Raw genomic sequence first — 14,986 nt, forward strand, 5'->3', positions numbered from 1 at the left:
GTTCAACCCCTCGTTGTTTTATTTGTAGTAGTGCAGACACAACGTTTTAATAAAATAATAATAATAAACATGAGAAAGCATTATGCATGTGACATCTCTAAAAAATACTCAAACCTACCTACCTCTAAATACTTTTTCTTTTAACCCTTACGAAATGTTTTATAAGGCCTTGCAAATTCAAATTTATAAAGCAAACACCCTAATAAATCGACAAGCTAGCAATAAAAAACAATTATTGTATTATTGTGAATATGCTAATTACAGTAATTACAAAGGAAAATGAATGTATATTTACCTATATTTGCGAATCAAACACATACCACCAAAAACTATCTACGTTCTACCACCTCAGCAATAAACTTCCAGTGACGAATCAGATGCGCATTTCGCCTTTAATGAAGCGGGAACGATAAAATTCAAAAACTGTCATATGTTACATCACAGCAGTGTAATGTAATGTTTTAATAGTCAATTATCTCGAATTAGCAAGCAATAGTGAAAGTGTCTTCAATGTATTAGATCATTTGTTGCATTAAATGATTGATAATAAAGCATGATAAATATAAATCTTGTAGCAAATACAAGTTAAAATCAACATTGTCGCAAAAACAAAATGACTGCTGCAGAAAGACTAAGAAAATGTACGCTCCCAAGGTCACATCTCGACGCCGGTCAGTCGTATGCCGCCCTGCCGATCAGCCGCTACAGCCCGTAATGCATTTTTTGTACAGGGTGTCCCATTAATAAAGGTCACAGGCCATATCTATGGAACCGTTAATTGCACAGCTTCGGGAAAAAGATTCTGTTAACAAACGAGGCCAAGAGAAATCGATAGAAATTATTTTCAAGTATCTAGGTTTGCCGCTAGAGGGCGTACGAGTTATGGTTAAGTAGAAATATAACTTTTTTCCTAAAATATGCGCAACAAACATGCAAAAAAAATACATAGCTCAATCTTGTACGAATTTTGCTCAGCTTATAAAATATGAGAGGTGGGTGAAGGGGAACATCTCTGTAAGGAATTGAACGTAACTTCGGTTTAGGTTAACCGATTTTCACATGATAGGTCTTGTTGGAAATAGCTCTCTTCGTGTAATCAGATTTTACCCAAAATCGTCCTGAAACCTTCATTTTCATGCCTACTTTCTGTCAGGAAACTTTAGTTTCCATGACAGAGGCAGAGCAGACTACGTTTCCTGCCGCTAGTCACTTTACCGGCAGCATTTGTGGTGACATTTCTAAATGTGTATAATGGCTCATGTCATCACTGGCAGATTAACATTAATCAAAAGTTCTATATACAAATTGAAATTTTATATTAAAATACGATTTCGGGTAAAATTTAATACAAAACTCGTCAGTAAAATGACATTACCTGACTCTGAAAATACACGGCCCCTAAAGTGTCTCGCACTTCAATATTTTCTCGCCAGTAATGCATTATTTTCCTGACTTTTATGTAAAGTCGTTTTATTAAATGTCATGAGAGGGCGCGATATGAACGTAACATAAACTTTGCAGGTTTTTTGAAAATTTCAAATGGAACCATATAATTATTATTTGATATTATCAAATAAAACGATAAAGTTTCCTAAGCAGAGAAATGGCGTATTACGCACATTCACAAATATAAACTGCAATATTTATATTCATCCGATTTTATGGACAAATGAGGCTACGTTTAATAGCGCAGAATATGTTAATTTATATAACGTGCATTATTGGTCGGAATATAAGAGCGTTAAGGTCTGGTGCAGCATAATCGAAGGGAAAATCATTGGTCCCTATATATTTAATGAAACCCTTAATGATTGGTGATTACACGAAGAGAGCTCATTCTAACAAGATCTATGATATGTGAAAATCTGTTAACCTAAACCGAAGATACGTTCAATCCACTCTTCACATTAAAAGCATTCACTGGTGAAATGAAACACACTTTTGTTAAGAGCAACTTGGAAGGCAAATCAACGTTTAAACTACGGAACATTAGGAAATTAGTGATTCGCAACTCATATCGCAGATAAATTCTAAACCTAAGAGTTCTTGTTAGCAGGGTCCCACCCCTGGGACGGGTAACTGACATAGCCTAAGGTGTTGTAACTAGTTTGGTTACAATATTTCCCATCCCTGTGACTGTCTCTTCAGGGCGAAAAGTGTTAAGAGTTTACACACAAGCCCAAAATTCGATAACTTGCACATATTGAAACAACGACCAAGTAGATGTGGAATTAAGTGGTCTGACAGGATTAGGAACGAACACTTAACGGCGTAAGAGAAGGAAGATCTTTGCATAACACAATTTTGCGAAGGAAAAATGGTCATATGCTAAGTTTGCTGAAATAAATGATCAAACCTATTTTAATATTGAGACAGGTCGCCGTCATGAAGGGGCATAGTAAACGAAATAAGGCTGGGGTCTTCCTTGTAAATAAATTACCAATATCTGAATCAAATCCGTACAGAGCGACCGAAAATGATTGAAGTGCTTTCAAATTTTTCGCGTTGTAAATGTGTGTTTTGCGTTTTTCACAATCGAATAAAAGTCGAATTTTGAATGGCGTTATTGTAGTTGCCTCAGTTACGAGATCAATTACTTATCGGTGCTTATGATATTGCCAATCCATTCATGAACAATGCATTTATATAGCAATTTTTAAAGTAAATCGTGAACGCGCAAAATTCACCTCTCAATCACTGGTAAGATCGCTAAATACATCCATTTACATAAACACAAAGCGAATAACTTATTAATTAGTCAGCATTGGTTAGTAAATAAAAGTAGATAATCAAACTATATTAATATTTTAGATAACGTGTATCAAAGCGGAAATGATAGGTCTCTATGCTACGAGACGCTTTTGTTATAGTTGAGTAAACACTTGATACTGCAGAATAATTATACAAAACTAAAGTCCACATTCTTTTTTTTTACAAATAGTACTGTAGAGATTTAAAAAAAATAATTTGGTTTGGATGTGATATCATCGGGAACAAAAAAAAACTTGTCAATGTAGACTGTCAATTTTTCACGGACCTATTTCAATTGAAAGATTGTGCTCTTTTAAAAGAAAGAAAACATAATAAAACGTACCTACGCATTTCAACCATCAGCAGCGAATAATCAAAAGAGAAAAAATGAATGGCATATTATACCGGGTGTCCAACGACGAGCTGAGTCGATTATAATGTGTGGAACTTATGCCAATTTATTTTTGAAAATGAGTTCATTTACCGTATACCCTATACTGGTAAACAATTATTGCAAACGTGTGATCTATAAGCTAGAAAGAAACCCAAAAAGAATTATATGAGTGTGAGAGAGACATCACTTTACCAACTTTTGATATTGACAGTAGCAATTAAATGTGATACTAGCCTACTTAAAAGACGCATGTATGGCATCCGCGCTTTTAGTTTGTTGTGTATTCTATCCCACTTTACACGCATATAAGCAATACTTATTGCGGTTTGCTTTCTAGCTTATAACGTTAAGTCAGACGTGTAATAATTTCTTTCCGTACCTGTATTTAGTCTTTTCACTAGTTTCTCATATAATAATCAACTCACCACCAATACGCCTTTAGAATTGAACCGTATCGAGATACCTCGTCGGAGGTTGGCCTTTTCTCTTCCATTTTCCGTAATCAAATGAAGTTAAAGTGCGTAAGCAAGGTCCATTCAATCTTCACATTCCACCCAGAAAATTATCGTCGAAAGAATTCCATACCAGCGGCGGGTTTAAGTATGCAGCCTTTTAGAAACCATCTAATATCAACCCCAGTTTGACGAGTAGAAATTAGCGGTAAGAGTTCCATCGTGTCCATGAACAAGAAGAATTGTAAATAAAGGCTAGTCGTATTTAATTATGTAAACAAGTTTATTAGATAGATTTAAGATCCATTGTCAATAGAAGTCTGTAGAATAATTAGAAGTAAAATTCTTAGTAAATCTGAAAGGTTTCAAATACTACAAATTTTGCGTTTTCGATGTATTTTGCAGTCAAAAGAACCTATTGAATCTTGAAATCAAAAAAAAATTCCTACATTTGGCATTGAATGAAACCAAGTTCACTGTTCAATTGTTTATTTATTACATACTTTGTCATGTTAATAAGGAAGGTTTGGTTCAGGTGTAAATGCAATTGCTTGAATTAGTCGTAATCAAAATTCAAACAATTAAATTATTTAGAGGTAAATATGAGATGGCCATTTCACAGTAAGTTGTATTACCCAATTTGTGACAGGTGGAAAGATTAGTAAATGAATGTTCAATGTAATTAAAAGGAGATGCATTCTTAAACAATTATTGATTTTTATTCAATATACATTTTTAGTATTGTTATTTTGTCAGAAAGTGAAAAAGAGGTAAAACCATTTGTAGCCAATTTTCAGAATGCAAGAGAAAAACGTCCCACGTAAGCAAGTAAGTGGTAAGGTAAAGTTTCCGTAAAAAATAATAGGGGCTAGCCAACGGCTCTACGGGTACGGTATAATAGCGTAGGTGAAAATGGGATCGCTACGTTTATAGCAAAGACGAGTATTTTAATCAATGACGAAGCTAATTAGTTGAAATGTTAAAAAATCTTAGAGAGGCTTTACTATGCAGCTGCAAATTTTATCAACTGAAAGAAGAAAAGGATATCTTGTAAATTTACTAGGGAGATGCAGGCAGTACTCGTACATTTGTCCAGTACAATCTTGAGAAAAATTGAATTTTCCTCAGTGTCAAATTTCCATTTGTCAGCGACCCATATTTGTGCAGCGTACTTTATTAATGGACGCCTAAAAGTAAACCGCTAGCAACAGAAATTGTGAAAATTAAATCTGTTTGATACAAAACAACGTCATGCATCCCCTGCTTTATTTTACATTTCAAACCTTTTAATATAATTTAAACATTGGGAAGCCTACGTCGGTTGTACTGCCAAAAAATGAAATGGCACGTGAAAACAAATCAACGACCTCCATTGTAACGAAGTTGAAATGTCGTTTACATTAAACGAAAAAAAATAAATAAATTGCTTATTATTGTTCGTGTTTTATATAAAATTTTGTCAAGATTCGAAACTAGATCTATAAAATCCGCTTTGAATGGATACTTCAAGGTTGTATCGCTTATTTTAACATTGATACGAGATTAATTAAAAACAGAAAAACTAAAAATAAACGGAAAAATATTTTAGTTTTCAGTTATCTTTTTTATACAGTCGAGATCAAAGACGAGAAATTTTTTAGATACATACATATTCCGAAATAATGAATGTAAATCTAATTTAAAATATATTATGAAACATGTGGACACCAGATAATCTAGAAGTATTTAGTCGAAAATAAAGTTCGAGGCATAAATCAGCTGTTAATGATAGAATAACAATAATAATATTATATTTTCTAAATTTAAGTGCGCTACTAACTAAATAAACTTGTACTTATGATATTAGGAAAGTGTTTACGACTTTTTGAATTTATATCACTCAAATAAACAGTAAACGTGTTATGACACAACTTGAGTGATTCCTTTGTGGATGCATGTGTTCATAGAACTGTAAAATATGTTTTATTGTCACGTGTTTCGTGTTTTTATGTGTCACATATGGCACATTAAAGTCATTTGTTGTAATATTTTCCGATGGGGGTGTACTGAAAGCCATTGATTACGTTTAATGCGCTGTTAAATTAATTTGTGTTTAATGAAAAGAACAAAAGTGAGGGACCGTAACGCTACTGTACGAACTTTTTTATGCAAAGCCAAAAACGAAACTGGTCTAATTTGAATGACAATGACAATATAAGTCATTCAAAGGATAAGGCGAGAATAACAACAAGAGGAGCTTTTATTAATACGAACATAACTCAAAAATCGAAAATTTGTTAGTATAATTTCGATTTTAAATTTCTAATTCGGAATATTTAAAACCAAACGGCTAATATGTCTTATGAAAATCTTGAGGCTTATTCCGAATGCAGGGTAAACATTGACGGGAATTATGAATACAATTTCCGGTAGCATGGTCTGTCATAAAAACTCTGAAATATGTTGTTGAATTTACTTATCTGGGAGAGCTGTATTGCGTGTCGTGGTTTCTGCGATTTCCGCCCGGTGGTAAACTTGCGTATTTTAAGGTTTACATTGCTAATCCAGCACGTTAATAATTTTTTATCCAGGCGTTCACTCTGTTTAATTAGTTTGCACGAATATTTACACTATTCCATTACATTACGCGATATTAAAATGGCATACACATTAGATTTTTGGAAAGTAGTTAGTCATAAGTTATTCCAAAGTGTTGTTACACTTAATTCGGGTGACGTTCAGATCCGTAACCAGGTTAGTCAATTTAAGGATTATTGTCAGTATTTGAATAATTCATACATTTCAGTTACGAGATATTAAAAAACCAAAGCAAATAGGATATGACGCATCTAAAAGCTATAGCCATTGCATGATGTGAATAGATTTTCAAGAAAGAAAGGAAACCATTTGAAATTTTGCAAGTCATAATAATCGTATTTGACAATACCGATAATACAACCCGAGCAAGATTAACCTTGCATTGGGCCCTAGGATAAAAGGTGTCTTCCGCCTCCTCCACTTTGGGGTTATTTTCTTAACATTTGTGAAATTATTATATTAACACTATTCTCAAATTCCCTTTAATTGCTTCTTCAATTTCTCTTGAAGCCAGTTCATCTTAAACTCCACAAATTTTCCCTCATGATCCTATAAAAATCGTTCCGACGGTTCGGTCTAATCTTCTTAAAACTGAATTTTTCTTCACTTTCACTCAAGTTTCTGTCAACTTCCTCTCAAGATTCGATCTGACTCTTTTCATATTACTCCCAACGTCTTCTTATATTCCCTTTCCTTTAAATTCTCCTCAAGTGTCTCTTAAGTTCTCTAATTTCCCTAACTCAATTTCTTAAGGATCTCTAAGTACCTCTGAAGTTTTCTTCTCACGTTTCTTTCAGGTTCTTGTGAAATTCCCCTCACCGCTTCGTATCAAATTCTCCGCAAGTTCCCTTCAAGTTGGTGTCAAATTCCTTTCAAGTTCCCATCAGGGGACCAGATGATTTAAATCAGGGAATTTATATCAAGTTTTTTTAAACAACATATGAAACCGACTTCATTTTCAGGTCAATCACCATCTTAAAAAATACAAATGACACAGCCTGTGAAATGTTATTTAAATTTTCAAATTAGAATGAGCTTCCAAATAGTCACACGATCCATAATGCTCATAATGTTTCAAGGTAGTGGTCCGCCTAAAGGGACGAGGTGGCCAATGGACCCTCTTTAATACAAATTTGACCCTTCAGGCAATATTTTTATTCCATTTTCGGAAATATGGTAGTAGAAGGTGCCAATTTTAGTTGGTGCGTGTTGTGACAAAAAAATGTCAAAGTCGTTATTCGCGCATCAATTTAGTTGCATTGGCATCCAAACGAATTCTCTCAATGCCCATACACTTTCGCTAAATAAAATAATCCAATTTATTGTTGTCTGCAGTATTTACGGAAACACCACTTCCACCATAAACTCCTTCTTTAAGAATTTTCTAATACATCGCCAATCAGAACAGAACACGCCAAACGTCTCCACTTCTCCAAATGAAACGCGCAATTCTTCGTAAAATCTGCATCTCCTTATCAGCACCAGAACACGTGCGTTAATTAAATTTCACCTGACACTAAAACGCCTTATCGCAAGCGACCAGATGCAATCTTTTTTAAATAACGCAAATTGACCAGATCTAAATTGAATAATTTACAAAAGCGATAAAAGAGTTTTGCATTTAACAAAATATCTAAAAGGAAAAAGAAATGCGGAAATACAAAACCAAGCAAAATAACGCAACTCTTGGTTAACTTGCTTCTGCACAAATCGATTATAAACATGACAAACTGCGTCTTCAACTAAACAACTTCCCGAAAATTTAGTGTTAAAGGTTGTACCCGCTCCCGTCGGTCGTGAGCAGCGTCATTTTTATCGTTGTACCAGATGTGCATTTCCTTGAAATAAATTTACTTTTGCCTGATAATAACTCTTCTTATCGCAAACGACCAGATGTAACCTTACTTGTTACACTTTATCTAAATTGAACAAATAAAAAACAGTGAAATTAAAACGAAAACTACGCAATTACAAACTATTCTAAAAGGAAAAACAAACATTGAAAAACAAATTCAAATGAAACTTTGTGTTTATTTCGTAAATAATCCCCCAGATTTATTTATTAATTAAAAAAATGCCACATACGGGGTGGCGAAGCCAAAACAACGTCTAAAAACATTTGAAACCTATTAGACACTACCCTTGACACTAGGTTTATTCGTATTACTCATGCCTAGAACACAGCTAGTTAGATGACACATATTTCTACGGTTGTTTCCCCCAGTATCTAAACTGTCGACTAACACTGCCCAATTCCTGCGAAACCATGAAGCTGAGTGAGTTTTTATCTAAGGTACTATCTCATTAAGTTTTTCCCTCAACATAATTAGTGCTTGGTTTCGTTAGGTAGTAGCCCTTTAGGAGTCTGTGACAATTCCAGGTTGTATAGTCTCCTCGAGGGACCGTAACCACTTGTGATAGATATAGGTAAGCAACTAATTTCCGCATCCGTCATAACAGTTAAGCTGTCACCCATTTTGCAAGATTACGACAGTTTTTGCATTCGGTTAGTATCGAAAGCTCGCAAAACGTACACGTTTTGTGATTTTATGCCGCACATTAAACTACTTAGATAACTTGATTAGGCACGGACGTAAAATTTCCACTAAAATTAATGATTTAACTCCCAGCAAATCAATAAACATTCTATTTTAAAGCATTAATTAAATCGAACCTGTCATTTTCTATCACAAAAACCGAAGTATTCGCTTTTTCGGTAATTACCGAAGTGACTCCTGAATATAAAAGTATCGACGTAAAATCGATCTTATTGACCAATTAGTATTCCACATCTATATATTTGAAAAAAGTAACGGAAAATAAAGTCGTCATGGTAATTAATTTAATGTAGTGTACAAGGTATGTGTAACATATTAATTGGTGTAGTAAGGACGTGGTTCATCGAACGACCAAATTGAGGTTTTTTGTAGACTAACGCCCAAAATAATGTGCCTGTTGTTTCGTGGCTTAAATCTTATTCCAAATGAATTGATACTCACGTACTTGAATTACGCTAAGGCATTTTATTAGATTACGCAAGATAATTTAATTAAAACTGTTTGATTTTACGAGTACAGAATAATAAATAACGCAAATTCTAAACGTAGTAAAATGATCACGAAGTAATTATAGTGAAGTGTACAAAAAAATTAGAGTAATAAGTACAAACAATCTAAATGCTACAATATTTGTCCCTTGACAGTACTACTAATGAGAGCTGGCATGAAGTTTACTCCACAAACTCTGGACGGCAATTAACCTAATCATCCCCGTCTGTAATGGCTGCCTGTCGTGTTTCAGGTAGGTATTGCTCTGACATTGCTACTACACTGCGACATATTTCAGTTTTTTTCAAATTCAGCTTGTTCTATTTTAATTAGTTTTCAGATTCTGTCAACGTAAATGATAATTTCCATCATGCGTATCTATAAATTCGATCAAATTCTTTTGCTTCTCTGAAATTATCTGTGCTAATGGTCTTGTATCTCTGATTCTGCTTTGGCTCTATCGTTGAAGATTAAATTCTGATGTCGATGAAATTTGGTATCCGGAGATATTGAATATGAAGAAAGTGTTGAAGAGTAAGGGAAACTCTGTGGAACGTAAGTGTGAAGTTTGTTAAGTTTGAGAAAAAATTGTTAAAGTCTTATGAGTTTATCTGCCCGTATGTATGAGTATATAGATCTCTGAGATGAATCCATTTTAGTAAATATAGCCCCCCTGGAAGAAAAATACAAGTTGGTAAATAGAGATGAGACACCCCCAAATAAATTCAGTCATCTATCGGCTGGAAATGAAGATTCTATTTTCATTAAATAGCAAATTCACAATGAGATGTATTTAAAAAAAACTCGCTCCTGTACAAATTGCAATTAATGGTAATATACCTACGGATACACTAATTCTCCATAGCTTAAATTAACTTCGGACTTTAAACAAGCTGGTTTAAATGGCGGTTAGGTAAAAAAAATTACTACGCACAGTAATTAACTAAGCGGCGGAATTAGCTTTGAGTGTATCAATTATGTTGATTGATGACTATGATCGTGCACCGCCCCTTTAATAATCAATTTTCTTGAAAATTGGCCAAAAATTTCTCGAAAAAGGACCAATTTTAACTTCATGTTCAAGTCTTGCATTACATTTTCTTGGTTAGGGTCATCAACTCATCATCTTCAAGAGTGATCGATCGAATTAAAAAGATAATAGAAAGTTAACTTTAGTTCCACTTTCATTCAAATTTGACTTGTGCGGGCATTTTTTTTGCATATTTTATAATTAGGTCGAATTTTATATATGCCAGTCTCATATAGGCCAGTCTCATATGTAACACTGTAACGCTAGTTCTGATTTTTCAATATGTTAGGACCACTACCAGTAGCTTTGCAGCTTCGACAGACCTCCGCCAACTTTTCAGTACTCGAAAAACCACGAAATGTTCGCACTTGTTTTGGTCTTTTCAATATAAGTGCTAACCTATGCGTTTTGTTAAAAAATATGTTCTATGCATTTTTAAAGTAGACTAAAATTGCTATAATTTGAGATCCAGCTTTGTAGCCTCAATACTTACTGACATACCGGGCTCAAAAAATTAATAATTTTTTCAAAAAAAAGTGAAATTTTAAGATTTGGTCAATTTGTGTGATGAATCTCCTCAACCATCGACATACAGAGGATCAAGAGACTCTTCAGGATCCAGTAACCTGTAGAATTTTCTCTGGGGGAACGAAATCACCTAAGAACTTCTCGAGTTTTTGAAATATGCTCCGACACTTTCCAGGATGACGCTCAAATAAGTACCACGCCCTTTGTAGTTGGATAGCCGGCATGTCCTGGAAAAAGTGGAATTTCAAGTAAATCGTTATCCTTAACGTAATTTTTTTCTCATTCAGTCATCACAATTCTCTTCAAGCTCTTGGCATAATTTATCGAAGCCTGCATTTTTTACTGCATCTCTTTTCTGCCCTGTGCGCTACATGAACCGAGGAGGGAAGACCCAGGGGGTTTTTCCTTTCAAACTATTCTGAAATCATTATATGAAAACTAAGGGGAGCAAATTTGCGGAAAATTCAGTTTTTCCCATTTTTTGGGTTTTTACGATTTGTGAGGAAACTATATTGCCCAAAGACGTCATTGTGTGCTTAAATTAGAGCTAATTTGCTCCAACATATTCCCGTAAAATGTGTATTTTCGTCGCTATCGGTGTCGAAAATTGAGCAAATTTTAAAATTTCACTTTTTTGGAAAAATTTTCATTTTTGAAGGACCTACACAGCTGGTTCTCGTCTCAAATTGCAGCAATTTTAGTTTACTTTAAAAACGTATAGGACATATTTCTTAACAAAACCATTGTTTAGAACTGATATTGAAAAAAACCCGAAAAGGAAACTTTAGAAAGGATCTGAACAGTTTTTTAGGGTACTGAAAAACCCAAATGCGACGAAAGGTTTTTGGAATGCTCTAGAAAACACTTAAGGGACTTCAACGACCGGAGTGTTGGTATTTTTGAGAGTCTCCGGAATATTCTAGCGTCTTTTCCGGTACTGTCGACCTGTGTACCTCCTTTCCTGAGTTTTATAGTGCCTTCGGTGTCTAGAATCAATCCCTTTTCAGGGCGTTGTTGTTTTTCTCTAGAACTCCATACAAGTGCTTTGGAAGTATTTTCCGACGTACTCGGATGCTTTCCCAATTCATAGAGAGATTTTCTTAACTGCTTTCCAGAACTTCCTAGCGCTTGATATACCGTTTTGAAATATACCGTTTTCATACATACACAGAAAGCGACTCACAGGTTTTGGAAGAGTCCTGCGCACTTTTTAAATCCTAAATTGTGGGCTGAACGCACAATTGTAGATAAAATTGATACAATTGCTAAAGAACTGACATTGATTAATGCAGTATTTCATAAAATTCAGCGGTAACAGTTCATATACCGGGGGGGGGGGGGCTAAAATATTTCGTTTGAGAAATCCAAGATTTAGATGGAGGGAATGCGCACATATGGGATCAGATAAGAGTGAAGAGAGTTTCAACATTGGAAATGTTTATGTTCGTTTATGTATAGGTACAAATGGGGCATTTATGAGCTCAGAGGGTTAATAAAGTATTATTATTATTATATTATTACAAAGTTATGTTTCGTTCACGGCAAAAAGACAACGGCTTAAATGTTAATTCCAATCTAAAATTCTTGCTCGGTGTCGCACATCTTTAATAGTATTCCGAACATGTTATGATGATTACTACTCAGGAGGTTCACGTTTGCGACACGAGCGAACTTGCGAGCGAGTGAACCTAGTGAATGAGAGTTTGTGTTTTACATATGTCGTTGTACTGTTACGATTTCCAATGTCTCCGATGGTCGTAAGGATTGCGAAATCTGTGAATTTGTATGTAAAACGGACACTGACAAATTCTGGTTCGATACGAAATTTAAAATTTCGCGCATTAGAGGTAAAATCGTTCAAAGGTGCATTTTACAAAATCTCAATCGGCATACAAAACATTTTTTTTGGTCATTGAACAACATGCCAAACCCATTCAAAGACCTTTTTGAGGAATTTTTGGTGCAAATCCCCATATACATTTGAAATAAAATTAAGCGTAGTAGCTAACACACCCTACAGTATAAATAAATAATTCAAACGTGATATTTTAAACTTTTCAAAGAATTTTACGTATATTTCCACAAAAATATAAGAAGTTTGCCTTGTATTGGGCTTCCATACATTTTTGCTTTTTAATTCGTATTTTGATAATTGGTTTTTTGAATAGTTTTGAAAATTACCTTAAGAGAAAGATGTATACAAACAATAATGGGGAACGTAAAATAAATTGTTAATTTTGCAGAGTCCGATATGTACGCCAATAACCACCAGTATTTTCCTCATAGCTTCTTCTGCGAAGTTTTAAACGGTCTTTTCTGCGCCTTCGTTTTCAACGTGACTCTTTAAATTAAACTGACATCATTGAATTTATAACTATAAAATTATTATTATTACACTGTCACAATCTAATATGACAAGGTACCCTGCTTCTACAATCAAACCAATTGTAGTAGTAGTAGTAGTTAATAATAAGTAGTAGGGGAAAATAGTGCTAGCATGTAAGATTAGAATATAAGCAGTAGTATTGTAGAAGTAGGGAATAAAACTCGAGTGGTCAGAGAAAGCGTGTTTCCTTCGGGCTCCAGGCGAGTCCGAACAGGAAGGATAAATCCCTTATCATTACATGGCGACCGTGACAGGACTCGAACCTGCAATCTTCGGATTTGTGTCTTTCAAGTTTGGACTTTATATTTAAATTATAGTAGCTTACAGGAGTACAAAAAGTAGCGTATATACTGCAGAAGTAATGTGCGTTCTAATCCCTCAGAGTTAAAACGCACACTTTTTTGTTCCTTAATAAACCATTATCACACGAGTCGCAAAAAATGCCCGCGTCACGGAACGCAATTAATTTCCCCAGCAATTTGTGATTTACGGCTAGCAACTGCATAGTAATTCACAATGAAAACAAAAAGATTAATTTATTAAGTAACTGGGAATAAACAATAAATGAATAGGCATTTTATATGCATAAGAAATATAAAATTGCTAAACTATGCGCCATTTACATTTTATATAAATAACAATTTTGCTTCGTGAATCGTGCATAGAATTTCTGTGCTCAAGTATAATATGAAAACTGATTTGATCACCACAACCATCTTTATCTAATAAAAGTACGGACTGTTTATGACGCAAGTATGAACATAATTTTAACATTCCATTTGAATGGTATGAGAGTCAAAGACTAGTTTCCGATTTAAAAATTCTCATACACGTTTATTTATATTGATAATTATTGTATTATAATTAAGGGATTTAATTGTATGACCATAAAAATTAATTGCGTCATATGATCCAGTTTAGCATTGCGATTTGGGCAATTAAGAAAATCGTCACGTGAATTTTAATGCGGCTGAAATTCTAAATTTTCGAAATATTAGTATTCCGAAATTATCTGTATTGAGTTAGGTGTCGCCATTGTACGGCAGCTGAATTTTTTATCGGTTGATCTAGTATGTGTTTGTATTTCTTAACTTCTGCATAATAAATAAGGCTGGGTGCGAATTTGAACGTATTCATTTTCATAAATTATCAGTGGACTGCACGGTAATTAGGTGTACAATACACAAGTAGGTACTTAGAAAATGGATCAAGTAGACGTACGTGGGCTCAAATAAATAATGATATGTTTAATGTATATTACTTGTTCGCTATTATCGAGCATAAAAAAAGCATAAAATAAAAGAATAATAAATTATCTAGTGAAACAAAACGTACAAATAATTATTTGATAATTCATTTTGATGTCACACAAATAACACAAACTGTTGTCATTTGTACAGTATAAGTGCAATCATTCAATTCAGTCATGCATAATAAATGCGGTTGGATATTGTTAGCATATGTTCAGGCATTCTATTATAAGCCATCCTTTACGAATTTTTTATGCGGGGATGCAAAACCTTCTAATTATATTTAAATAAATCTAAAAAAGACAGTCCGTTCCGCTCTTCATTCTTTCGGTGGTTGTTATCTGGATGTAATTCTTTAATGAAATGGGGGTTACAAGCTGATGGCCAATTATAAGAACGAAAAATCATCCCAAACATAAATCGCTATTTTTTAAGAGCTCGATTAATTAGAGCGCCAAGATTTATCCCATGTCAAAAATAACCCACACAACTGATAATATCTAGGTAATAAAATACGGGCATATTTAGAACAGATAGGATAGTTTCAGATATTCCCTTTGCTATATATCGT

At 34.1% G+C, this 14,986-nt stretch overlaps 1 protein-coding gene across 8 annotated transcripts in view; it reads left to right on the plus strand.

The window, feature by feature from the left end:
* Nucleotides 1–14,986, plus strand: part of LOC116170369 (homeotic protein spalt-major-like) — a 133,791-nt gene that overhangs the window by 33,950 nt on the left and 84,855 nt on the right. The window lies entirely within an intron of this gene.

Source organism: Photinus pyralis, unplaced genomic scaffold (assembly GCF_008802855.1).
Source record: "Photinus pyralis isolate 1611_PpyrPB1 unplaced genomic scaffold, Ppyr1.3 Ppyr1.4_LG5, whole genome shotgun sequence".
Taxonomy (NCBI): Eukaryota; Metazoa; Arthropoda; class Insecta; order Coleoptera; family Lampyridae; genus Photinus; species Photinus pyralis.